General features: G+C 40.5%; 1 protein-coding gene across 31 annotated transcripts in view; it reads left to right on the top strand.

Annotated features, from left to right (window-relative positions):
• Nrxn3 (neurexin 3) overlaps nucleotides 1-27,492 on the top strand; it is a 1,521,272-nt gene that overhangs the window by 386,196 nt on the left and 1,107,584 nt on the right. The window lies entirely within an intron of this gene.

The raw sequence follows: 27,492 nt of genomic DNA, 5'->3' as shown, positions 1-27,492 counted from the left end.
AGGAGTTAGGTCTGTTGGACTCCTAAAGATTCTGGGTTCAAAGCTTGGATAGAAAAGGTAGACTTAGCATACACACACTAGGTTTTGTCTTTAGGGCAGCACATTGCCTTTTGGTAAAGAGTCCTGGGAACCCAGGCCAGTATCTTTGCTTTTGGGAAGGTCATGAAGGAGAATTGGGCCTTTCCCATTCACCTGTTCTTACATTGCTAACTGGTCCCCTTCTTCCTATCTCTGCTACTTTCTCTTGTTAGCGTCTAAAGAAGTAGGTCTCAATATGCTGTCTATGGACCAGCAGAATCAGCGTCATGTAGAAACTTGTCAGAGATGCAAATCCACAGTACCAACCTCAACCCACGGACCCAGTAACTTTTGACATGTGACCTTGGGTGAGTTACTTAATCTTTCTGAAATTTAGTTTCCTCCCATGGAATATGGGAGTAGTAACAGCACAGGATTAGTGTTAAGATGAAATGAAATGAGCAAATCCCTGGTTTCGCAAGTCTTCCAGGGGATTCTGATGGTACTAAGGTTTGAGACCCATTTTTCCAAAGATTTTCCTAAAAGATCCCCATTTTTGGACAGTTAGAAGTTGAGAGAAGTTTTCAGGTTTTATCATTTTACATATCTCAAACTATTTTTAATCTGAGCTAAACTGTCAATCACTTTTCTAAAATGAATTACTGCTTTCCCATTTTCTCAAAAATCTTAAGTGAGATCAACTATAACTTCACCTTTTCTTAGAGACTCATGAAATATAATCATCAGTATATTGGATGCAGGGCTTTTGGCATCTTATTTTTTTATTTTTTAATGTTGTTTGCCAGGTTTAAATATTTTTGGTTTGTTGTTTTTCTTCTTCATTGTCTGGACGTCGGCAGTTATTATCATAAGTGTATCTAGTAAGAACTCTATCGCTTTGTAAGATTTTATTTTTAACTTGGTTTCATACAATAACCAAAGTAAACAGAATGGTTAATGTGTGCAAAGCAAAAGTAAATAAGTAAGCATAAATGAGGAGTCAGAGGATTTTAAAATTTTTGTTATGCTGGGTGGGGGTACATTGTGGGATTTATGAAAGCTCTTACAGTATATTAATATTATCATACTTGAATTCATCCCCTTCACTGTTCTCCTTTATCCTCTGTTCCCCCCATTCCTGGAGTGGTTTCAACGTGTATCATTTTTTCATTTACATATATGCATACACAGTATTTGTACCATATTCACCCTCCTACACCCTTTCCCAACCACCTCCTCCCCTCCACTGGTAGCCCCTTCCCCCCTTGGGGCAGGACCTGTTCTGCCCTCTTGTTCTTCAATTTTGTATAAGAAAAAAGAGGAAAAGTGCCATTTTTCCTTGTTTAAGATAGCTACACAGGGAGTTTCCTTGTGACATTTCTATGTGTATATATATTATAACCTGAACTGGTTCATCTCCTCTATTTTTCTTCATTCTACCTTCCTTAGTCTCTTTCTCATGGTGGTTTCAACCAGTTTAAAAGTTCCTTATTCATCCTTGTAACAACCCTATTCACCTTCAATGTAAGCTTCTGTACCTGATGTGTGCCACAAAAAGTTTGGACTTTTATAGTTTGTTTTTGATTGTTTTGAAGAAATAGATAGTTGATATTTTGAATAAACACAAAATTTTTGTGCCATACTTATCACTCTAGAGTTCTCCTGATTGCTGCCCTTCCTCATGTTATATTGTCTGCCTTTTATATGTGTTGCTGACATATAGTATGCCTTTTATATGTGTTGCTGACATATATTTCTCCTGAAAGATATGATGTATCTTTTAGTATTCAGTGATATCATCTACTCTGTAAACTACTGCTCCTTGAAATAAAATGTAATGACTGCGCATGAGTTTCCCTTCTTACATGTCCTTGTTGTGCCCCTGGGTTGCTAATAAAGTATCTGTGAGAATACTTGGGGCTGAGATGAGAAAAACCCTAGGTTCTGGCTTGGCTGTGCCCTAAGTGACTATGTAGAATTAGGCAAGTCACTTGGCTTCTCTGGGTTTTGACCTAAAATCTTATAAATCAGGATGCTAATGTCTGCTTCTCCTTCCTTGTAGCAATGTAGCAAGAAGCCACATAAATAGTTCAAGTGGAACTCAACCCAATATACCCTGCGAGGCCTCATTGTGATGGTACATCCAAAGCACTTGGCAGCAATGGGATGTAGAGGTTGCCTTCTCAGTCCCTTGTTCCTCCATATCCAGCTGCCTTGGCTCGGAGATTTTGGGACCAGGCTGTATTTTTTGTCATGCTTCAGAGCATGTCGAATCAACACAGACATAAAATAAAGCCACAAAAGAGAAAGTTGATTTTCACTGTAGAAAGTGTTGGAGGGAAAGACAAAAATGCTCAATGACAACTCTACAAACAACCCTGATGGTGCCTGTGGAAGGCACAATAGTGTGTATAATATGCTGTCTTGCCTGTTCCTGATGCTGGAGAATCTGGTACATTCTGAAGTGTAGGGGATGTCAAATATTTAGACAACATGCCTGCAATTCCTGGAAGGAACCAGGATCTCCATTTGCAGGATGCCAGCCAGGATCCTTAGTTAGGCAGGGGTGTTCATTCCACTGGCAAAGGCCATTGTGAAACTCAGTGACGAACAGATCTGGAAAGCCCAAGAAACCCCCAAGAAGTCTACCATCATTGAGATCTAGAGGGGCGCCTGACCTTTTAGGCAGGCTAATCCCTTTGGCTCAGTCTATTTGAGTAGACTCCTCTCCCCCAAAGACCATGCCAACAGCGGCTCCTGAGGGACACATAAGAAGGCTCCTTTGCACTTCTGCCCTCCTTCAGGAAGCTTCTGGAAGGGTTAACCCAGTTCATTTCACCTACTTTCCGTCTATCCCAATCCTAGCCATTCTTAAACCCAGGTTAAGTCTGACTTTTGCATAATTCACTGAAGACTTCAGTCTTCATGACCCCTCTCATTTCTGGACTCCGCTAGCCCCTTATGCCTGAGAGTCTCTTTGGCTCTTATTATCTGCTACCTTGTTAAATTGACTGTAAGTGTGTCTTATCTTGTTTCCTCCACTGGACTGCCAGCATCCTGGGGAAACAATAGGTCTTATAAACACTAGTTTGCTCTTGGGCCAGGACATATCTGGGGTACCAGCAGTGTCCTACTTACCTGGGCCAGACTCTGCAGAGGGTATATCTGGGGAAGCCAAAGACAGCAGAGCCAGGATGCAGGGAAGTAGTGTGTGGCATTAGTGTCTGACAATTGGTGCCAGGCTCCTTATCCAAGACAGAAAGGAAGGTCAAAACTAGGGAAGCAATCAAGAGGTAGAGTCAAGGGATCAGGAGAGTCTGTGAAGGGTTCCCTGACAGGGTTAGGAGGCCTCTTTGCTGTTTCATGGTGCTCTTTATGGTGTGAAATGGGCCATTTCTCTTCAGGATTCATGAAGGTTGGACATTTCCATCATGACATGCTCCCAAGAATGGGAATCTGTGAAAATTCTTCTCTGTCTTTCTGCTCCCAGTCTGCAGACACTATAGCCCCATTCCCCTTACCTATACCATACAGTAACTGGACCCAATTCCTTTCCTGCTCCAAGACCCAAGCAAATGATTTACTGAACTTGTGGGTGGATGAACCCTTCATGCGATGACCAGTTATTATAAGGTGCACCTTTGTAAAGCATTGCAAAACATTTCCTTTCATAAACAGTGGAGGCTGGACACCAAGCTAAAACATTCCTAAAGAGAACATTAATAGTTTTTTTTTCCATTGAGAATGAAGTCTCTACACACTTAAGAACAGAAAGAAAAGCTTGCATGGTTTTGGGAAGTGAAGATGGGACTGTTTAATTATTTTTCACTATTCAGGATAGCAAATTGAAGTGGATTAAGAACAAGGGGTGGAAAATGGTAGACAGAGACTGTCATTAGAGAAGTCAATGCTAGATATACAAGAAAAAAAGTGATAGGAATAGATGTGTGGCTTTAATTAGCTTATGCCTTAGTGATATGGACAATCTTGAGAACAGCTCATTAGTAGAAAGAGGTTTGTTTTCGAAGACAGTGAGCTCTGTCCCCTTAAGAGCATTCCAGAGGCCAATTCCAGAGGCCCATGTTCAGTTGCCATGGCGAGCAGATATTCCCTGATGAGGAGTTGCCTTATTGTGTATATGTACTGTGGAGTAGGGCCATGCTTCTGAAACTTCAATGTGTACACCCTCATCTGGAGATCTTGGTAAGCTGTATTCTTATCCTATAGGTCTGAAGCTTCAAGGACCCAAAAATGCATTTCTTACCAACTGATGTGGCCTTGGACCACACTGGGAGTAGCGTGATGTGGTGGCCCCTGAAGGGAGAAATAGTAAATTCAAGTTTCAGCCTTATCATAGCTGTGTAGCTGTAAACAAGTCACTGACTCTCTGAGACCCACAGTTTCCTCAACAGTAGCAAAAGAGGAAAATGGACTAGAAAGACCCTTTCTAGTTCTATGATGCACTGTTTTTGTTATAGTCTTGAAGAATGTTTAGATCTCTACCTTGTTTTTCCTTAGAGTTGCCTATTGGCCTTGGAGTTGTGACCAGTGATCTAGCAACATGAAATTTGCTTTGTTCATCCACTAAGCACAAAGTGTTTGATCAAGCTCTGCCTAGTGTCTATAAGCATGGATTCCAGATTCTGTTGCTATGGTGTGTGAATGAAAAGGGAAGAAGAGAGCCATTCAGTGGCTTGTGCCCTATCTCCATGACTCTGACAGCTCTGAAGTAGCTTTTCCCTCTTCCTCTATGGTATGCATAGATTCATACCTTTGACCTCTAGCATTTTTTTCCTGTCGTTCTTGTCTTGGAAGAACATTTCTTGACCACCCTAAAAGAAGGCCTAGGACACAGACCTCTGAATTCATAGCTAGGAGACAAGATGTCCAGTGTGCTCACTATAACAATAGCTGCCAGACTTATTACAGTTATGCAATAGGTTTCTTTTTTTAACCAGGTCCTGAAACTGTGTGCATTATACTTTAGGTAATAAATGAAATAAAACAGGCTGAGAAGAAATCAGCTTTGCAAAGTAGGATTGAAGATTTTCTATTAACGCCACCATTTAATTTTTTTTTTTTTGCTTTTGAAGGAACTGATGGCAAATGATTTCTCTTTAACCCTTTGTGAAAGCTCAGCTCACCTTGCACCTACTTTGACCTGTTATAAAAGAAGAGGCCTCTAGACAGTAACTCTGATCATGGGAAGAGATAATGCAAAAAGACATTGCCATGTGTCCTCTGACATGGGAAGCCTTCTGCTCCAAGCCTCATTCCTTGCTCTGTTCCTCTTCAATGAGTCTCTTTCCAACTGGTGTTATGTTTGTACTGATGGAAGACACATCTTTCTGGCCAAGGGCTGAAAGGGGAGAGGATACATCAAATATCTAAGGTTGACACCAAGATCAATTTCCTTTTGACGCTTTTAGGCCACTATCTCTTTGCCTTCATAAAATTTCATTAGCACTCTAAATACAGAAGATTGGTGCAGCTGTTGTACAGTCTGCTCCATGTGCAACAGGCCCATTGTTCTTCTCTAATTTAACTGGTTTTCTGATGAATGTGTTTATGATATCCCTTTGATGGGCATGGTGTGTGACAACTGGGGATGAGATAGCTAAACATATCCAAACACAAAAGCCCTTTACCCTTGGAGGGGATGACCAGTCATAATAGGGCATCTGTTATAGGACTTGTGTGGTCCACTGGGGATGTTCTCTAGGCTCCCAAAGTGGAAAAGAAATATGCTGTAGGAGGCTAAGATCTGATGCTGGCAGGAAACAACCTCTGTCCCTTATTTGTGCAGATGAGCATTGAATGGAGGGAGTCTTGAGTCATCTGATTTCAATCCTCATTAGTATTTTCCCTCTGTGTTCCTGACCACACTTTCCTCCTTGGTGCATGGAAAGCTATTAACAATACACGCACACCGCACATCTGTGGGGCCTTATTGCTGCTGGATAGCTGTGTTTGTGTAAAATATTGAACACCCTGTGAAGATTTATAATGGTTTCCCGCCCTGTCCCCTACTCCCCTTCCTATTTAAAGATATATTAACATCTCTACCAATACCTGGAGGAAAAACTCTTTGAAGCGAGACCACACGAAGATAAAGTGCCATTTTCTGAAAATCTCTCTTGAAAATGAGTGTAGAGGCCTATGAGAAGTGAGGAGCTATGTGAGGCCCAGGGGAGGGGCAGCCCTGCTGGGTCCTTGTCCTTGGTCTCTGTCACCACTGTGAGCCAGTACTCCCGAGCATGGGCTGAGGTGACTTGTGGTCACCCAGTCATTCAGCCATTAGAATCGCCAGCTGTGGTTGCCTTCCCTGAGCTCCTGGTAGGGACTGGCTCTTGCTTTAACAGCTCAGGGATGACTTGGTCATAAGTGACTTTTAGGAATTCCTTAAATATTAGTCTCTTCCCTTCTCATTTGTCTTCAATGGCTGTAATTTAGTCTTGGGTGGGAGTGAGCAGGGGCTGAAGCAAGGGAAACAAAATGTACATCCTCATCTAGCCCATAGCTGGCAGAGGCCTGGTGTGAAGATGCATGACAGACTGCTAATGTCACCAGCAAGTACACATGGTGCTCCAAGGGTGATTCAGGGCTTAGCTTCTTCTAAGGTGGCTGAAATCTCTCCTTACCCCTTCTCAACCCTCAATTGCCCCTACACGACCTGAGAGGGGCTCAAGAGTGTAGAATACACAGTCCTGCAATACTAGAATCATACGTGTGGTACAGAAGGGCCCTCGGGACTCTGATGGCTCCTACTCCCACCTCCCTTGTCCCACCCACCCAGAACAGACCCTTGGTCAGAACATCAGCAGGCTCCAGGGCCAGAGAGTGATGGGAGGCAATGTCTGTGGCAAAGGGAACGTGAGTGCTGAGGCTCGGAGGTGCCGATTGGCTGGTGGTGAGGTAATGCAGTACAGTCTAAATGTGGAAGCAGCAGTGCCAGCATCCAGGGCGTGCCTTCCCGCAAGCCTGAGCTGCCTGCCAGCCGTCTGAAGGACAAGGCCTCTGGGGCCTTCTGGAGGCCTTGTGTGGCGACTGGCTCACAGGGCAGGGTTTGGGTGCTGGTGAACAGATGGGCTCTGAATAGTTATGCAACCCTTTAAATGCACCACAGTTTTGTGCCCTGCTCTTAAGTCAGGATCTCTTAGTGTGGTGGGCAAAGCAGCTTAAAAATGAGGGATTGGGCCTCAGGAGCACCTGCTCAGGACATGAGGAGTGACTGAACTGGTGTTGAAGACTGGAATGGTTTCCAGGGTAACCAATGGCTAACTTAAGTACACAGACCTCTTTAGGGGTCCTTCTAAAGTATAGTTCTAGATTCTTGATTGGGCCCAGATTCCACATTCAACCTCCCCATGATCCTTATCCTTCCTACTTAGTTTCTGATGATGTGAGCCATGAAGAAATGAGGGATTTGAAAGAGCACTGTCGGTCTGTTTCCTTCTCTCTAATACACCCACTCAAGGGTAGAGCTGGTCTCTCAGGGAAGTCTTTTGAGGCTTACCAGTTTCCAGGAATCATAATTAGTGCTCAGTGAATACTTCATATCAATTAAATAAATAATAATTGAATACTGTCTGCCAGTGTCAGAGGCCACAGAAGTGATGTCCCATCTCCAAGAAGATCATTTACTCACTTATTCAACAAATATACTGGCTATCTTCTGCAGGCCCAACAGAGTTCTAGTGGTGAGCAGAATCAGCCCCTAGTTTCCTGTGGCTAACATTGCTGAGGGAGATACAGAGGAAAAGAAGACAGCCAATCAGAAGATGGAAGGATAATGCAATTGAGGGTGACTACAGGTTGCAGCTGTTTTGGTTTGGTGCTCAAAGATGATCTCTGACACGTCAGCCAAGACCTCAATGAAATAAAGGAGATGGCCATGAGAAGGTCTAGGAGAAGAACTTCTCCTGGAAGGGGCAGAAACCTGCACCAGAACAAGGTTGGAGTTTCCAGAAACAGGTAGAAGAACAGCCAACAAGGTACTAAGAGGTCTGTGATAAAAAGAGTTAAAAGGGCAGCAGAAGAACCAAGTAAACCACTGCAGGTACTCAGCATGTGAAGCTTTAGGACAGATCCCAGTGTTGAATACCCTAGTATGGATACAGAAGCAATGAACAGCAGCTTCTGCCCTGCTATCCAAAGGGAAGCAGAGCTTGGTAATGGACTAGTACAGTCCTTTGTATTCACAGAAGGTGAAGGGACTCCCCTGTCCCAGGCACATAGTAATTCTGCTGGGGGCTGAGTGGGGGCCCTGGCAGTGCCTTGTAGGATGGTAAACTTAGGGCAGCTGAAGCAAACTCTTTCTGAAGAAGGTTATGCTTAGTTAGCTACCATTAGCCCAAAGCCTGCCTTTCCTCTAAATAATCCTGGCTATGTGTTACTGGATGCTCATCTTGATCCAACCCTATGGTCATAAAACATGGAAGGCAGATGGTATAATTCACACTTGAAAAATGAGGAAACTGAGGCTCCAAGAGTTAAGATAAATTCCCAACCTGGCTCATTTGGGAAGAAAGAAGGAAGGTTCAAATTCATCATAAATGGATCTCTGGCAATCTTGGTTGAGGATGAGTAATTCAGAAAATATTTCCTGCAAGGAGAGTGGCACAGGGAAGGCTAAATATTATGGCTTACAAATTTGTATCCAATTTTGTATGCAAAGGAACAATAGGTAAATGTCTGTAGACATTGGATGGGAAGTGCTACTAATGTCTAGTGGATAGAGACCAGAGATGCTGATAAACATCCTAAGATGCATAGGACAGTGCAACAAATTATTTGTCTCCATGTGTCAATAGTGCTGATGTTAAGAAGTACTGGGTTAAAGACTTACAGTGATAACTTTTCTCTGCTTCCTCCCTTACTTATATCTCTGCCTGAAAGTTTACCAAGCTCTATATCCAGATATAGCACTAACCTAAAAAATGGAAATCTGTAGTTCCATTGGGGTGTTTTCCCCCAGTTCTCTTTGCTGTTATTAATGACAGAGGCTTGATTTCAGGGGAAGTGAGTTTCTTGAGGGGGCAGGAACCCTGGTATAGTAGTGTCAGTGCCATGGCCCAGGGAAGGCATTTGTTAGCTCTGTGCAGTGATTTCTCCATTTGTAACGTGAAGGTGGTGTTACCTCCTCCAGGCGCCTCTTGGATTTGTTTTGAGAATTCTGTGCGATAATAGATGTGAGTGCACTTTTATAGAAGTACTTTATAAATGTGTTATTACTAATCCTTATACCACTAATAAAACCAAACCACATTATTCTGCCCCTGACAACACCAATTTGCTGAACCATTAGTGTTTTGTACATTATAGTCTCAAAGAGCTATAGAGAGAGCTGTGAGGGATCTCGGGAGGTTGGCTTAGGATAACAGCCAGTGGTATTCCTGAAAATTATTATAGTGAGGTGGGGAGAACTGTGATGTCTCACTTAGGTTCTCAAATATACGTTATTCACTTCCTTACATCATCATTGCCTTTAGAATTAACACAATAACTTCATTAATAAAGTCACTACCATCCTCCCACTGTTGCCAGGGCTTTGAGGGCACAGTATAAACAGAGTAATTAAGTAATGATAGTCAAGAGAAAATAGCTCAAGTGATGGCTATGTAAGATCAAATAGCAAGGAGGGAATTGCAAAAATTTTGGCTGTAGTTTAACATTGGGCAGTGCAATGGAGCCTGAGAAAGCCAGGGATTCTGTATCAATAAGCAGAATATCTTGGGCCATCCTTTTTTTTGTACACCCCAAAAAGTTAGAAAATGAGGGCAACAGTTCAACCACCATCTGATCCAGACCAATGTATTGCTGAAGAAGACCTTGTGGGGTATAAGGTGGTCTGGAATATTGTAATATACACAGGATCAATCTGATAGTTGGGGGGAGGGTTAGGAAAAGGTTAACTAAGCAGCTTGGCTTCAGAAATAGGTAGAGGAGGCCTCCAAATTGTTCACTGAAATTCCTTTAAGAAGAAATCTTTTCTTTCTGCAATTCAAGATAAGATCCTGTGTTTTTCATGGAGAGAGAAGTAATATTTTCTTAAATTTCTCCTATATTACAATCAGATGATTACAAAAACTGAAGAAGTGCTTTGCCTAACTCCTTTGTATGAGCATTGGGCTCTAAATGAGGGCCATCTGGCTTTGCCCAAGTCTCTATGTGTTTTGGCTAGTAGGGACTATAACCACAAACCTTCCCCTGAATGTCACAGGCTCACATCTTTCTCATGACTCAAAGATCTTTGCTCTTTCTTTCTGGGCATCTGAATCTGATTGCCCAGTGTATAGTAAAACAACTATTTATTTTTTCCAGTTTCTACCTCCATCCACATCTTATATTCTACAAAGAGCCCCATGGAAGATCCACGGGGAACAGTAAAGAATATACCTAGGAACCTATGGGGACTCAGGCCTACACCTCGCTCTGCTATTAAATTGTTCAACCTTGGACAAGCCATCAAAACTCTTTCTTGGTTCTTTTGTCTGTGGAGTGGTGGTGTTAGACTAGATGTCTCTAAGGGACTTTCTGAGGATAAGATTATAGATTAAGGATGGCGTTTCTTTTTTCCATTTTGCTCAAGGAAGCCCTCTCTTCAACTGCCCCCTCAAACAACTTTAGCTTTACATTTTTCAGAGTCTTTTTTGAATGGACTCAAGTGGGTGAACTTTGTTCCAAGAGCCACAGTAATGTCAGTGACTCAAGGGGATGCAAGCATGCTCATGGTCCAAGAGGATCCAAGTGGCAGCCATGGTTGATATCCTTTGGCATATTGTCGCTATCTCAGAAAAACATGGTTGCCAGCTACAGTACAATTAGAAACAGGAAGACTTTAAAAGTCACCCTGGAAGATGCAGTACTCAAAAGGTCACTGGCTTACAGCTGTGGGCCAACTTGAATAGACAAATTGACAAGATAAATCAGAGCCTGCACAACCTTACAAAGTGGCAGATTCCGAATTCCTCATTTTCATGGATAATTACCGTAGCCTTCAATTTTAGGAACATGGCAGTATATTTGTGTACAATGTACTCCTTTCAGGTGATGGAAAATCTGAGGAGCCTGAGGTATGGGCCTCTGTTGCCCTCTAGTGGTGAGAACTGAACAGGATGCATAGGAAACCCCCACAACTGGACTGCTGTCTGCTGGGTGGTGCAGGGGCCACATGAGCACATGTTCTTGGACAGCAGAGTATCAAATGGGTTCAGGGTCTCCTTTCAGCACAACTCTTCACCTGAAATTATGCAAGAGAGAGTGCATCATCTTTCCTACTTGCGGGGTTGGGAGTCAGATTTACCACACAGAAAGGTCCTGCTTTGCTCAGAGTCATGAAGTACCCAAAATCAGAGCTGAGATGTGCCTTCTTCTTCTGAGATCAGGTATCCGCGATTGGGGGTACCTAAGACACCAGGGGCCTTCTTCTTTCACAGTCATACATTTGCTGTGTCACTTTCCACCTTAGTTAGATGTTGTCTTTAGCAACAGATATCATTACGTGGTTTTCCAATTAACACTTCCCAAGGGAAGCTGGTTAATATGAATGAGGCTTTTTAACATTTGGCTTTGAAGAGAGGGTTATATGCAGTTGTAACTGAAGGAGGCAACATATTGGTAATTGGCTAAGGACTACAGAGGAGCAAGGCAGTTTGGGACACTTGCCGTCTCTGGTATGCAGAGGATCTTTACAGAATGTATTATTGTGGTGTAGTCTTTAAATGACTTCCTAGGCAAATTGGATGGTGAGCCTGGAAAATTCCTCCAAGAAGGTTATAACTCTGGGATCCAGTTGCAAGAAAGAGCCAGATAGCTGGGATCACATATGCATTGTTGTTCTTGGGGTTAAGCAGGTTCTAAGGTTACTTTACTCTGACTTTTGTCCTTTGCAGCAGGCAAATCAAATGGTTGATTTGTGGAAAGTTGAAGACTGTAGTGGAATGAGATATGTAGCATGCCCTGTGCTGCTAGGAGAGAGTCTAAAAGTCTAGGAGGCAGGAACAAGGCTAAAGTTGGTAAGTCAGTACCCCTACTCTTTGAGATAAGAACTTTCAGTTTACCCAGTAAGACTTCTCTCTTCCAACCTTCCCTTTCAACAGTTTAACTCGTGGAAAGGAAATGGGAAATATGACATTTTGTAGCATTGCAAAAGGTTCTTTGAAAACACAGCAGCTTTCTGTCTAAGGACATTTGGAATGCACCTTATGCTGGCAAAGCTACTGAGGGTTTAAATTACTCTCTCTTATGTATGCTGCATTTCATGAGGAGCTTGAATTACCTTTCTTCATAACAGAAATGTAGTCTTATTTCTCAGTGTGTAGTTAACACAAAACAATCTGTTTTCCTCTAATGACAGTTCACCTAAAAGTAAGCATTTTATAAGTATATGTACAGAACCCAAATTCATGATTTCCATCTGCACACTATGATTCCTCCTTCATTTTGCCCCTCTCCAGTCCCCAAGCCTACCCCTGACACGACTAACCTCCATTCCAGTCATCCACCCAATTCTGCTGACTTGTCCATACAACGTGACATTAGTGGTTAATCAGGACTTTGCTTTTTCACTTTATGTAGGATTTCTTTAGCCTTGTGAAGTCCTCATGAGGTAAAGAACTGGAGCAGCCTGGAAGTGACTTTGAGGTACTTTCTGGTATGCAATTAAATAGACAGGAAAGAAAGGAGTCACAAAGAGGAAGGAATGGGTCCATGTGAGGATGTTTGCTGGATGGTGGTGGGTAAGATGGAGTGTGACTGGCTGGGCCAGGCGGTGGATGGCATGGAGTGACAAGAAATTTCTAGGAGTACTTCACTGTACTGTAAGTTATGCTATTCATCCTCAGCTCACAGTTGACTGAAATGCCATCATAAACTAGATTCATCAAGTGTACTTTAGGGATAAGAAAAGAAGTGCCACATAGGGAGGACAGGTATATGAGTGGCCCCAAAGGACAAATTCACCTACTACCCAGGTTTTTCCTGCATTAGTATTGGTGCTGAATGCCTGCCAAGGGAGCTATTCTAGTATCTGACAAACTTACTATTTGCCCAGATTTCTCACTCCCAATATGGTTATTACCTGAGGCACAAATAGAGGTAGGTGGCTAAGATTTATGGGAGAACAGGTGGGTCCTACCTGCTGGTCCTAAAAAAAAGAAAGCCCCAATGTATAGCTATTTATATCTTACTCATAACAACCTTCCCTATTACAATAAAGTAAGATATGCATGCTTCTTGTCCCTTTGGGATCCCTCTCCCTCCATTTAATATTATTCTTAGTATTTAATGTGATTATAGAATTAAGAATCCTTTAAGCCACACCACTTAGAGGTGAGTCTACTTCCTTTTTCTCTGACTTTTGTGGCACCTAATGGACCTCTTTCTTCATTTTCTTTTAAAGATTCACTTCCTCTGTTTGCTTATAAAGTGATTGTGCTCCAGGTTTCTGGCCTGGCTCCCTTTTCCTTTTCCTGACATCCTCTTTCTGGGCAAACTCAAATGCTACCTTAATGCCAGCAATCCTCAAATCCAAATTGCCAGTCCAGGTTATTCTCCTAGACTATGTATCCAGATTCCTTTTAGACACCAATACTTGTCCCATAAGACCTCAAACAACACACATCTAAGCTCAAATTCATTCTCTGTTCTATAAGTCATATTTCTATTTTCTCATAAGAAGAGTAGAAATGAATAGGTAGAACAGAAGACCTCTATTTTTCCATTATTTGGTAATACCTAGACTTCTTCCCTTTGCTCATCCCATCTGTCCTTCTACCCTTTACTTCTAATCTCTGACTGGGTCTTGCAATTCTATTTCTTCAGTATCGTTCTAGACTGACTCTTCCTTTCTATGTTGACTTCACTTCCCTTGTTCAGGGTCTTATCATCTTTATCTGGCCTCTGACATTTGCTTGCATTTGTCCAGGGCTATGTCAGTGATATTAATCTCTAAAAAAATCTGGATACATTTTATCCAGTCTGCATTCACATGGGCATCCTTCAAAACATATAATTAATATTGATGAGCATAGGTAAGTCCAACAAACACCTTTTGGTATGTTCCTAGGTTTAAAAAATATCCATCTGAGGCTGGTGGAGTGGCCCAAGCAGTAAAAGCACCTGCCTAGCAACCATGAAGCCCTGAGTTCAAACCCCAGTGTTGCAAAAAAAAAATCCATTTGAAGTAATCTCCCTTCCTGAAGTTCTCAACTAATGCCCAGAGCTATTCATTTTGATCATATGGCTTTGTGAGTGATATATAGAGCTTCTTATGGCACTACATTTCCTGTTGCCCAGTTTATGAAGGTGGTCTTTCATAAAAATATTTTGTGTTTTCATAGTTTGAAAAGTCTTCATCTTTGAAAATAGATTTCTTTTGGCACCTTCATCTTAGGCCACGCTTATCAGTCAGTTAGATACAGCTGGTAAAACATTTACTCGATTCATTTCCCTCTCATTCTGAGTTTACAACATGCTCAGTAAAATTGTTCTATCCTTGAGTTTCTCTTCAAAGGTTAAGATCTTACTTCAGAAAATATGGCCATTCAGACAGTTGGGAAAATGTAACAGCTGCTTTGGAGTTACCGTTGTCTGCCTCAGTTAGCACTCTTGGATGGACACAGTTTAGAATTTGCTGTTCTGCATACATCACAATGAAGTCATCTGAGATGGGCACTGATTGTCACTCACAAAAATTCTCCAGGTTTTCTGTCCTCTTCCTTTCAAACACTCACAGTGATGAATTCTATAGAAATTGCTTCAAGTGCTATGACCTTCAGAAAACAGTTTTCTTTTTGAATATATGTAGTATATAGAGGTTTCTCTCTGGTAGGAAGTTTAGTTTGCTTTTCATATTAGCTTCTATTTTTAAGTCCAAGGAAATCTACCACCAAAAGCAAGTACAGTGGCCCATTGCCCTGGATTTTAGAGCCTGAATCATTGTTTCCATTGTATCTTCTTTCTCTCTCCTTGGCCTTCCAAGGAATCCAGGACACCTGGGTTCCTTAACGTGATTGCTGGTCAGCAATGACCAACCCCTTGAGTGAGGAAAGTAGACTGAGTAATTGCTTTGCTTCTTCATGTCTGACGTATTACTCTGGGTCAGTGCAACTTTAGAGTCTCCAGACAGCACTAAAACTTCTCTAGTCCCCAGGAGGTCAGTTCTAGTCTGTGTATAATGCCCTTCCCTCCAGAGAATTAAAACCCAGAACCAGTCAAATCCTTACTCTGACTTCTCATGACCTTGAGCCCCCAGTGAGGGCTGGAAGTAGTGGTGGGCTTTCCAAACAAGCCTGGTGTCTTTGGGGTCTATGATCAGAGATAATTTGGAGCAAATCATGTCTCCTAAACCCTCTGTGCTATGATCTGGGCTGGGAAAGTGGGGGAATGTCCACTTCCTTTTATTCAACGCCCTTTGATTGGGGACTAAGGTCAAGGAGATACTGGGACTCTGTAGGCCTGTTCTGTTGTACTCAGCCTGGGGTGACTAGGCAGAGGTTCACAACCCAGGTTCTTCCAATCCCAAATTCAACTATTTGCCAGCAGCTTTTTTTTAGTAGTAGTAGATAGAAAAATTGTTAGAAGCAGCATGTCCCCTGTCCAGTCCTGCAATTTATTTATACCCTTTGCCTTTCCTCAGGATGCCCAAAGGTTTCTTCTTGGTGCCCTGTTGCTCTCCCCTCTTCCCTGTTTATTTCTGTGGCATTAAAGGGCCCACTTGCCTACTTCACAAGGATCTACACTTCTTAATCCATCATATTTTAATTTATTTCAGTCTTGAGGTTGCAATCAAGAGCCCTTTAACTGAAATCCTGGACTGCTTGCAGTGACTGTGGGGTTCCCAGCCAACTGTCTTGTCCTCTGAGGAATAAATTCCCTTTGACAGTGCCACTTGTGAAAAAGCAGAGCAACTGGAGAGGATCTTACAGATAATTCAGGAAGAGAGAGGAGTTATTGGTGGGTGGTAGGGAGGACAGAAGATGGATTAGCATTTTTTCTTTATCACTTGGCATGTTAAACTTAATTATATTTCTTGAGAAACCTCTAAACAGTCATAATTAGGAATTATGATAATGACCACTGTTGCCTTACACATGTTCATTTCACTGCTTGCCTCTTTGTGAATGTGGGCTGTGATTAATACCAATCTACATCACGAGGACAAGACCTCTTCCTGCCTATTGGGACTGTTTTGACTTTGAATAGCTAGATCAAGGATAAAGGGCACCTAGATTAACCCAATGAGCTAAAAAGAATGACCTTCATAAACCAAGCAGAGTCATTGAAAATGAAATTGTTGCCAATGTCAATCACAGATATGAAAATAAGAATTTGGTTACTAGATTTTCTAGTTCCTCTCCTCCTGACTTTGATATTTTTTAAAATGGAGTTGCAAACACCATTTCTTTACTTCATTTTTGCCTTATAGAGATGAAAACAGGGCTACAGGAATATCTCTAAATGCTTGTGATATCATCAAACACAGGGATAACCCCAAGAAGACTGTGAAAAGGGAGCCCCCTAATCAGGGCCATAGATGAGTGTCAACCACTGTGCAGTACACTGTGAGAAACTGGAAAGTTAGTGTTAAGGCAAAAGCCTCAACATTTTTGAGACCCATTATCCTTTTGACTGTAAATGGGAAAAGTCAGAACTAGATGATTTCTGACTCAGCTGCTTGTTCCACCCTGGAAAGGGTTTTGGAGATCCTCTTTATTCTGTTTATTTTATCGTAAAGGAATCCAAGTCTGGAGGAGAGATGCCAGTGACTGGCCAAAGGGAAGTTAATGGGAGTGTCAAAGGAAACCCTTCTACCTTTTAGTTGTTCAGACTCAGAAACACCTAACAACTCTCTTGGTAGTCCATTTTTGAAGGATAACAGCAGAGATTCACATTAAAAGTACTGAAAACACACCATTTCAAAGACATTCTTACAACATGGGTATATGACACATCAGAGACTTAAGTACTTAGTTCTTACTCTCAAGACAGTCTCAAAGGATAGTCAAGACCAGATTCAGGAGATATGTGGTCCACAGCTTAGGAGACTAATATGTAAGGATTTGCCTCAGTGCATTTCTCTAAAGGCGCTGTTCCAAAGTGATAAAGTACAAAGGAAAGGATTTTCATTTTTCCCTACTACCTCCTTACCACCTTACCTCTACCCTGAAAGGTGACTTGGAGTTGTCTGTGGTATAATCTTCCCTCAGGCCCAAGTGAAACCTGCTTGTTTTGATGAGACAAGTCACCTTTGATGTCACAGTCCTCACTTTCCAAGAACAAGGAATCATTAGTAGTTTGACATCTAATTGTAGAAGTTAAAGCATTTCTTTGGAGCTCAGACAGAATTGCTGAACTCTAACACACAGATTTCTGCTGGAAGTAAATGACTGTGCCCTATAAACAGAGAAGAAAGAAATGCTATTTGAGTGATACTGTTGGAATATTAAAAGAAATTCACACGGGAAAAAATTACAAAGGAGTAATATGTATTGGGTGTCTAGCCCCTAATTTGACATTCAGGTCAGATCAAAACTAACCTTGTGAGATCTTAGAATTTAATGTCATATAAAATTGCTACTGGGAAGGAACTTTATTACCCACTATCATGAAAAATATGAGGCACCATCTCTGGGTATTTTTCTGTCAAATCTTTACTCATTTCACACCCTTTACAAATACAAGCCGAAAATACTACATTTGAATGTCTACATGTGTTGGGATTTTTTAAAAAAATAAAACAGAGTAATCACATTTGATATATTAAGTGGTGAAAATAGTAAACCATGTTTAACAAGTTGGGAAAGGCTTCAGTTTTCAATGGTGTACAAAATGTCTACATGTAAATATCAAAGATGATTTTAAAGGAAGGTTGCTGCAATTGGATTTTTTAAATAATGAAATGCCCGTTAAATTCAGTATATGTAGTCTTCATGTACCTGTCAGTGTGTGAGTGTGTATTCATGTGTGTCTACATGTTTTAATTTCTTAGGGTTAGCTGAGTGACAAAATGTGTGAAGGAAGAAAGACTACGGCTATTTTGGACCACACAAAAATGTGAGGAGGTAGAGAATGAAAAGGAGGGAGAGAAAAAACGAACAAACAGGAAAAGAGTCATAGGTATAAGATTAGAAGAAAAGATGAATTTCTTTAACGTAGAAAAATCAAAGGAATATGTTTCCCCTTATGGAAATAACCACATTTTTCTAGAGCTTTATACATTAACACCTAAAAATAGGTTTGTGTTATAAATATATGCAATATTCAATATATCTTGAGTTATTTTCCTCTGTGATTCCTTTGTGGTCGTATGAAAAAGCCATGCTGTAGTTTGACATTTTTAGTTAAGTTTTCTTTGATCATGTCATTTCCCATGCCTGAAAACTCATTTCTGTCTTCACTAATCAACTCTTACTCATTTTTCTAGACTAGCTCAGTTATTTTACCACCCAGAAAACCTCCACTGTCCATCTTTGCCCCCTTCCTTCCCTTCCTTGTTTTGCCTACTTGCCTGCTCAGAGAACATATTATACTTAAATAAACACCATCTTTCCTACTAGATCACACACTTTTGAAAGGAAACAGCCATATCTTATTCAGATCCAAAGTCCTGGATCCTAATTTGGTGTTTTAGTTGTTCAGTTGGTACAGATACATATTTGGCAGTATTGGGAATTGAATTTAGGACCTTGTACTTGGTAAGCAAGTGTTCTACCACTTTAGCCATGTCCCAAGTCCTTTTTGAGAAAGAGTCTCCAGCTTTTGTTCAGGCCAGCCTTGGACGTGATCCTTCTACCACCACCTCCTGAATAGCTGGGGTTATAGGCCTGTGCCACCACACCCAGCCCTAGAAAGAAAATGCACTACTAGTTTAAGGTTTTGGATCCTCTTGGAGCCAGGACTCTCTCTCTAAGGAGACAGTCAGTTTAGCAGGCGTTTCAGCTTTAGCACATGAGGGTTTGTTTCTGACAAACACTATTCTCTATCGCAAAGACAAAATAGGTCTTTTTTCACAAATGGAATAGCTCTTATTGGGAATAAATAGTTGTTTTCAAGTAATGTGTCTTAACAGAATTTGTGGCACCTTATTTATTGAGGGAGAAACATTTTCCTTAACCTTTCATTGTTTTAGGTAATTTTCTTCATTTTCTTGCTCCCCATCATCCTAAGATGAATTCCCTGAGACTCTGGTTGGTATGCCTATAATTTTTATGATGATAGTCAATTTTCTGTTGTATCTCAGGCTGTTGTAAACTTTTGTGAGAAACTCTTGATATGTTTTATAGGTAGGGAGAAAGTGTTCCATCTTGACTCTTGAAGAACACCTTGGAGTACCTAGAAATAGCTCTACTAATGAGAAGTGTTCACTCCAGTGGCATAATTTTATTTCAAGAAGATCAGTAGTCTGAGGATTCAGAGATGAATCCTAGAATATGGATCCCTTTCCCACTGAGCTTCTGTGGGAAGAATCCCATTATCTTTGGCTTGTTTCTTTTGAGTTGGTTTCTTTATTAACCTCAAGGAACCAAGAATGAAAAACTTAGGCAGGGCAATTGTCTCTTTAGCAAACCTGGGCTCTGGACTACTATCCTGGGATGATGACCATACCTCCTTTGGTCAGCTTCCTCCATCATCACTGGCCCAGCTGTGAGGAATCTGGAAGTCTTCAAAATCCCTTCTGAGGTCAATCCTATTATGCACCTGATGTTCTTCTGGGACTGCTAGGGAATGAGTGTGTGTGTGTGGAGAGCAGAGTGCTTCTACTTAGTGATGTTGCTATGGAGAACGTTCACATCAAGTTTATTCATATTAAACTGGATACTTCTGGTCTAATAAGTAATGGGAGAACCAGGTATGTTATGTTGCTATTCTCCAATTAAAGCCACAGTTTGTGTTAAGTTTCTGTGAAAATGTGTGTGTTTATTTAAGGAAATGTCAACCTATCCCTCTTAATTCATGTCCTCAAATAGTGGAGCCTTATCATATGCTAGAGAACATTTTTGGGCTAGAATTGTTTAAGAGAGTAGAAGAGCTGTCTGGCAAATGATCCTAAGTATTCATGTAATACCATGAAGCAAAAGGAATGTAGCTATTAGAAGAAGCTTGAAAGGTTGGTTAATATGACATGGGCAGATTCTAAGTTTTTGAAGTGAAAGATAGAGATAGGAGGGAAATGACTCTTTGGTAAGGGTTAAAAGGATTGAGGAATAAAGAGAGCCAATAATATAAAACAGAGGTTATCATGAGGATCTTATTAGAAATGGTAGTAGTTTTAATCTATAGGTCTGAGACAGTAGTTCCCTGCTGTCCACAGATATCAGAGGACACATGGAATCATTGGTGTGGGTCTGAAATGTCATGACTTTACCATGTGTGTAAGGGCACTTGGATGGAGATAGATGTTAGTTGTGTTCTGGATACCCTAACCTAAATATACTTTCAGCCAAGAGAGTAATATAATTTCAGCCATTGTCATCATATAAAACTACTCTGTACCAAAAATCATATGTTCTCCCTCATATGCGGACATTAGATCAAGGGCAAACACAACAAAGGGATTGGGCTTTGATCACATGATAAAGTGAGAGCACACAAGGAAGGTATGAGGATAGGTAAAACACCTAAAAAACTAGATAGCATTTGTTGCCCTCAATGCAGAGAAACTAAAGCAGATACTTTAAAGCAACTGAGGCCAATAGTTGAAGGGGACCAGAAACTAGAGAAAAGGTTAGTTCAAGAAGAATTAACTTAGAAGGTAACACACATGCACAGGAAATCAGTATGCGTCAACTATTCCCTGTATAGCTACCCTTATCTCAACTAGCAAAAACCCTTGGTCCTTCCTATTATTGCTTATACTCTCTTTTCAACAAAATTAGAGATAAGGGCAAAATAGTTTCTGCCGGGTAGCGAGGGGGTGGGAGGGGAGAGGGAGGAGGAGGCGTGGGGAGAAAGGAGGGGTGGGGGGAAGGGGAGAGAAATGATCCAAACATTGTATGCACATATGAATAAAATAAAAATTAAAAAAAATGAAAAGTGGGCTTACTGTTCATGCCTGTTCAAAACAAGTTTCATAAGGCTGTTATAAGAATTAAAAGAACCAGGTTTGCAAACCACCTAGTGCAAAGCCAGCATGGTCATTTACATGGTCTTTTGTAACTTGTGGTAAGTAAGAAATAAATGAAAAATAAAAAAAAACCTACTCTGTAGAATGACTGTATCCCAGATTTCATTGTGCATTAAAAGTCTACTGTTTTTATATATGCAAATTCACTCATTTATGTATTTATTTACACACTTATGTACATCCTGTGCTGAACCCTCTCCATCTGAAAACACTGTTTGGAAGCCTGGTATAGGGTGTGGTGCAGATAAGGAGACTTATTTATTCCTTTGTCACTTGGTCTCTTTAATGTCAGAGAGGGATGTCTGTATAGAGTTAGGAATAAGCTTATTTCTTTGTTAACTGAGATAGGTAACTTATTCAGTAATCATTTAATAATAACCCACAGTGTACCAGGATGTAGAGATGAGTGGCGCAGTCTAGGTTCTCTGTCCTCAGGGAAGATGTCAGTGTGATATGATAATTATTACCATAGTGGTACCCCAGGAGCAGAAGCCACACAAAGAAGGGGCATATGACTGAGACAAAGACTATCTGAAGGAAAGAAAGTTTGAACGGTGCTGTTAATGGTGAGTAGTACACAAAGACAAGGCAGGGGGCGGGGGAGAGGCATTCTAGGAAAAGAGCCAGACCTCATTCTGCAATAGTTGGAAATCTATGAGTGGGTCAGTATGCAGGTCCAAGAGATGCTTTGAGGAGCACTGATGGGCATGAGGCTGCAGGGGACAAAATGTGTCAGGTCATAAGGAAAGTCAGGTTATGAAGGATTCCAATGGCTCAGTTAGGATGGAGATAGGATGGTGGTTCATCCTGAATCAATGGCTGGAGACTTTGGCTCAAGAATTACATGGTTCTGTTCACATGTGGAAAGGCTACTCTGGTTTTAATTTGGAGGAGGAAGTGCTTAAGTGCAGGATGGCATTAGATACCAGAAGATAACCTGTTTGAGAAGGAATGAGGTGATACATGTGAAATTAAACTCTAAGTCAGGATTTTAATGCGAGATGTTATTAATTAAACTTATTGCTTAGAGGACAATGCAGCAAGCAAGGCACTGACCACAGCAGTCACACTAAAGCTTAGGGTGAAAGGTAAAATTAGTAGGATATCATAAAACTAGGCTCTTGGATGTTTATATATTTTTATATGGGGATGAAATAACTTAGTGATTAAGCAATTGAACATTGGGATCTAACAGACATGGGTTTGATTCCTGGACTGGCTTCTTACTAGTGGTATGACCTGTGCATGTTACTGACATTTTGTTTTCTCTTCTGTTGAATGAGGTAATAAAATATGACTCAAAGAGTTTCTGTGAGAGTTCAGTGGAAAAAGTATGTGTTAAGCCCATTTTAGAACAGTAAGTGTTTGGTAAGTGACCTCCTTTCTTATTTTTGTAATTGGTAATCAAATGCCAGAAACAGAATATTGTAGTGGTAAAAGCATGGCTTTTACTATGGGGTACTAAGGGGGCTTGGTCTGGTAGGAAATCAACCTGTGATGTCCTTCTGAAGCTGGTTTATAATTTTTAGGGCTCTTTGAAGAGTGAAACAGGATTCCTGGAAAAGAAGTTAAAACTGAGGATGAATTAAGAGAAAAATGAAGTCATAGACCTCTTTACTTCAAATTGCATGATAGGGTAAGAGAGAGAAAGAAGAAAGAGAAGAGGAGGAGGAGAAGGAGAAGGAGAGGAAGATTATTCAGGGGGAGTTGTATTTGAGAAGATGAAAGGGATTTTAGCTTTTCTTATTCTCATTTTAAAATAATGTTGGATTAAGCCCAATTGCAAACTGACAGTGTATATAACTAGCATTCAGAAATATATTTTAAAAGTTGAATCAACATTTTTAGTTTGGAGATTTTACCCAAACAAAAATTTCTGGATTCTGATGAAAAAATCAGATCTGTCCCACCAACCTCCTTTTCCTCCAAGGGCACATGGGTTTCTGCCTCTTTCTGGTGAAGAATCAGTGTTGGAAGTTTATTGAGGCCTCATTATTCCAGGCTCTAAGCTGGTCACTCACACCAGGCCCACTTCTCTTATAGTTAACCTGACTGGTGTCTTCAATATTAAAATTTGTGATGTGAGGATGCTCAATGGTTTAAAAAGCACTGCATAAATAGAAGAATTTATAATTCTGTTTAATATTCTAGGGGAAAATATGTGGACTGGGCAGAGCCCAGGTGTTTCTGTCCTTTGTGAAATCATTTTTCTGTTCAGAATGTTGGACATTCAGAGATCCATCACCACTCTATAAGGGTGGCACCAGGGTGGGGCTGAGGTTGTAGAGGAAGAGGAGAAGCACAGAAGGTGTGATCTGATAACTCTCACCCACTAAGCTCCTATGGAGTTTGAGTTGAGAGGCAACGCAGAGGAGAATCTGCTGCGGGAATATAGATTGTGTTTGCAAAATGACTGATTTATCAGGTGCTGGCAGAGCGTGACAAACCTGCTCTGTGCTGTTCCTTCTTCTGCTATGTCCCTTGGCCCCTGGCTGCTGGGCTTCCTCTGAGCTCCACACCCCAACACCCCAACCTTTTGCAGCATTTGCTCCTCCTCCCCCCGAACCTTCCCCTTGTTCCTGGCAGGTTCACCAAGAAACAACCAGGTCTCCATGGAAACGTGGAGACAGTTGAAAAATGGCAGCTAAATGCAGCTGCCCCTCATTTAATATCGACTCTGGCAATGACAGAACAGATAATGGGTAATAACACACCATTATGTTGTGGGAAAATGAAATGCTTCGGCAGAAGGCTGTCATGCTGGGGGTATTTATTTGTTACTGTACCACCAGTACATCTCTCTATATCCCTTCCTTTCTTTTTATTTCTTCTTTTCCATGGCAGAGTTTCTCTCTTCCTCACCTCTCTCCCATAACTCCCTTCTATAGCTTCCCTTTTTTGTGTGCTTTCTTTTTCCATCCTTCCTTTTATACCTTTCTCTTTCCCTGAATACTCATGGTTACACATGAAAGCATACATATATAATAATAGCAATTATTTGCATAATGACCTACAAGTTACAAAGCACTTTCAAGCACACTTTTTCCCCATTTGGGTGGTAAGACAACCCTGTGAGACAAATCAGGCCCAGTTGGTGATATGAATTTTTCAGATTTTAAAAGGGGCTCAGAGAAGTTGAATAATTTGCTCAAATTTATGCAAGTGTGTATCAGAACCTTCATTCTAAGTCATATTTTCTGGTCTGTAGACAGGACTCTTTCTGCTACATGGAAAACTTCAGAGCCACCAATGCCTTCATTTCAATAGGATCCTGATTTATTAATAATATGTATTAATAATCTCTGGAACAAGAATAAGTCCCAGGCTTTGGGTCTTCAGAAGGGCTTTAGATATTTATTTGCAATGCTACTCTTGCATATCTCCCAGCCAAGTGGCCTTGAATTGTTGATTGTGTTTTTTTCTTTAAATCTAATGCATCAATCTGCTTATTACCTCCCAGTGTATCATGACATGCAGAAAGGATACAGTATACTCTGGCTTGAAAATGGGGGCATTTCATGGTTGTTAACTTTCAAAATTGCCAGAAAACCAGGGTACATTTAGGTTTATAAGGCATCATTGATGGACTTGGGTCAAGGGATCCCTCCTTTATGCTATTGCTGTTGGTAAGTTTTTTTTCTTACATCTTTTTGGTTGGCCTTATAGAACTCCCATCTTTTAAAATATCATTGTGAACTCTCTACAATCTGGAAAGCTCTGAGATTAAGTTCCTTAGTTCTTTGGGGTCTTGGAAGAAGGATTGCAAATAGAACAAGAATGGATATTTTGACTGTATTGTCTTTTTGGTTATGGTTGATGAGGAAATAACTAAATAACAAAAACTATGCATGGACATTTCTAGGAGGTACAGTATGAATAATGAATACAGTGGCTTTTTTAATCATAAGAAGGAATGATTTATGCTGGAAAAGACAGCAATGTTTATATTTTACAGTAAAAGCTTTTGACCTGTGATCTTGGAACCCCTTGAAAATGTATAGACCAGGCAATATGGCATAGCAGTTTAATCCACAACCTTTGAATTTACTAACCAGAGTTTGACTCTGACAATTGTCAGGTTTGTAGCTTTGGAAAAATTACTTCTTTCTAGGGCTGAGATTTTCAAAGTAGTCTGTAACCAAAACAAGAATTGCTATTCTGTGTTGTTTCTATTCTGTCTATAATTCTAATTCCTGTACAGTGACACACTCTTCTTGCAGCCCATATACATTTTTTTCTGTGGAAACTCAAGTAGGCTGTTGGCAAAATGTTCTCTAGTAGTGAGAAAGCTAAGGAAAGCAGGCTGTTAAAATCATGGACAATCTCTTGTGCTGTTCTTGGGTTCTGTTGTTATTTCCTATGGATGATGTCTCAGAATAAAATGAACTTTAGTGTCATATTACCTAATCATGGAATATTAGAACTCACATGAACCAAAGAGTATTCATCTTCTAGAGTCTACTAGTTCAAATTCTTGAACCAAAGGCCTGCTTTGCTAACCATCCCCTTGCTCTTTTGTCCTCGGTCCCATTTGATTTGCTTTCTTGCCTAAGCTCTCAAGTGAATTTACTGTCACTCCTAGCCAAAACTAGGACTGGCTAGTCCTAGTTCTATTATATAAACAATATAATAGAAAACTAAAGCTTTCTTAATATTTATGCTGTTTTACTAGTTATATTTTATTCTTAAAAAGGAAGAGCGACTGGTTCAGAAAGTAAGCACTCTAAGTCTGTAAAATACTTTTAAATGTTTCACAAGGTTTTTTTGTTTTGTTTTTTTCTTTTTTGTAGTACTGGTGCTTGAACTCAGGGCCTACACCTTGAGCCACTCAACCAGCCCTTTTTTGTGATAGGTTTTTTTCAAGATAGAGTCTCATGGACTATTTGCCTAGGTTGACTTCAAACCGCGGTCCTCCTGATCTCTGCCTCCTGAGTAGCAAAGATTACAGGCGTGAGCTATTGGCGCCTGGCAATGATCCTTCCACAGTTTTAATAGATTGTGAAAATGTATTTTATTTGTTAGAAGTCTGTTCAGAAATTGACTCATTGTCTTAATTTTATTCATTATTCAAAGAAATATAAGAATAAATCTTTACAGAGCTGTTGGAATTTTAGAAGTTCCAAGGCAACTGTGAATCTAAAGTTAGCTAAAGATAATGGGACACAGTCTTTAAACCATGGGAGAAAATTGTCTTGTAATTCATGCACTTTCTTCATAGGAAAGGAATGGGGTTAGCCATAGAACTTAGGACTTATTGAAAACTAGGTAGAAGGGCCAAGACCTGTGCTAGAGACTGCAAATGTAACTGATGGAGAGTGTTTTAAGTAGTTAGAGCGAAGAGACATAAGTTGCACAGAAGTGGCCTAAGGGGGACCACAGAAGGAAATCTTAAGAGGATAGATAGCTCAGGAGACCAGAACCTTTTAGGGCAGAAGCAATGGTCTCAAGAAAACCAAGCATAATTTTAAACCAGAAAATCTAACACTCTGGTATCATGGGAGTTCAAAACTAAGACTTTCAGGATTAACATATCTTGATAGCTCTGTTTTAGCTCTCATAAAATAACTGATATCATGAAGATCTTAGAATCCTTGCTAGACTCTTTGCTTGGATAGCTTTTAGAGATTATCTAACTCAGGGCCACTGACAATGTTTCTTGCAGATCAATACTATCTAAGAACTATTACTTATTCATGAGGATATAAATACAAAAACTATGAGTATTTGAATGTTTTCATAGTAAGTCCATATGTGGGGGACCTCCAAGAGTGACTGGTCTTATTCAACAGGGTATCAAACTGTTCAGTGTTCTCATACTCACCCTGTGAATTACATGTGGCTTGAACTGCACAGTAAGACATGGATTGGCCTGGCTGGATTAGAATCTTTAAAACAAAATAGGCTCTTCACCAAAAATACTTTGGGAAGCTCTATCTAGTTAAAGAGCTTCCTTTTACACATGAGAAGATAGATGGTTTATTTAAGGAGACTCAGAAACAGTGGCAGAACCAGCATGATATTATATCATCAACAATTTATTAATTAAGCAAATTAATGGTATTTCCTAAAATGGGCAAAGCATGCAACACATTTAAAAAATATTTCCTTAAAAAACATTAATCATTGAAAACTTTGGGCTCTTAAAAAATTTAATCATTCCTCTATAGACTCCACATTTCAAATGAGATTTTTCTGTCTATACACATGTAACTATATCACCTCACAGAAAACATATCTTTGCACTTGAAGTTTGTTGATCTCTTGAGGCATTATTTTGTTTCTGGGAATCCTTAAAGAATAAAGGGCTCTGTTAGATGGCAATTTTCTGGGTCAATTTTGCCCAAGGC

The sequence above is a fragment of the Castor canadensis genome, chromosome 3 (genome assembly GCF_047511655.1).
Source record: "Castor canadensis chromosome 3, mCasCan1.hap1v2, whole genome shotgun sequence".
Classification (NCBI taxonomy): domain Eukaryota; kingdom Metazoa; phylum Chordata; class Mammalia; order Rodentia; family Castoridae; genus Castor; species Castor canadensis.
This window is presented reverse-complemented; position numbering and strand designations above follow the sequence as displayed.